The sequence below is a fragment of the Arachis duranensis genome, chromosome 9 (assembly GCF_000817695.3).
Source record: "Arachis duranensis cultivar V14167 chromosome 9, aradu.V14167.gnm2.J7QH, whole genome shotgun sequence".
Lineage (NCBI taxonomy): Eukaryota > Viridiplantae > Streptophyta > Magnoliopsida > Fabales > Fabaceae > Arachis > Arachis duranensis.
Window position 1 is genome coordinate 91,827,563 of NC_029780.3, and position 571 is coordinate 91,828,133.

A 571-nucleotide genomic window follows, 5' to 3' on the forward strand; every position below is an offset into this window, starting at 1 on the left:
GTTGAGGTGATTGGTGAATGGGTGAAGAAGAGAGAGAGTGGTGGGGTAGGTGGGGATCCTGTGGGGTCCACAGATCCTGAGGTGTCAAGAAAAAGTCATCCCTGCACCAAGTGGCGAGCAAAATTGCCCTTTGTGCCAATTCTGGCGTTAAACGCTGGGCTGGTGCCCATTTCTGGCGTTTAATGCCAAGTTCTTGCTCTTCTCTGGCGTTTAACGCCAGTCTGGTGCCCCTTTCTGGCGCTAAACGCCCAGAATGGTGCCAGACTGGGCGTTAAACGCCCATCTGCTAGCCTTACTGGCGTTTAAACGCCAGCAGGTTCTTCCTCCAGGGTGTGCTGTTTTTCTTTCTGTTTTTGCTTTTTCCATTGATTTGTGACTTCTTATGATCATCAACCTACAGAAAATATAAAATAACAAAAGAGAATAGATAAATATAATAAGATTGGGTTGCCTCCCAACAAGCGCTTCTTTAATGTCAGTAGTTTGACAGAGGGCTCTCATGGAGCCTCACAGATGCTCAGAGCAATGTTGGAACCTCCCAACACCAAACTTAGAGTTTGACTGTGGGGGC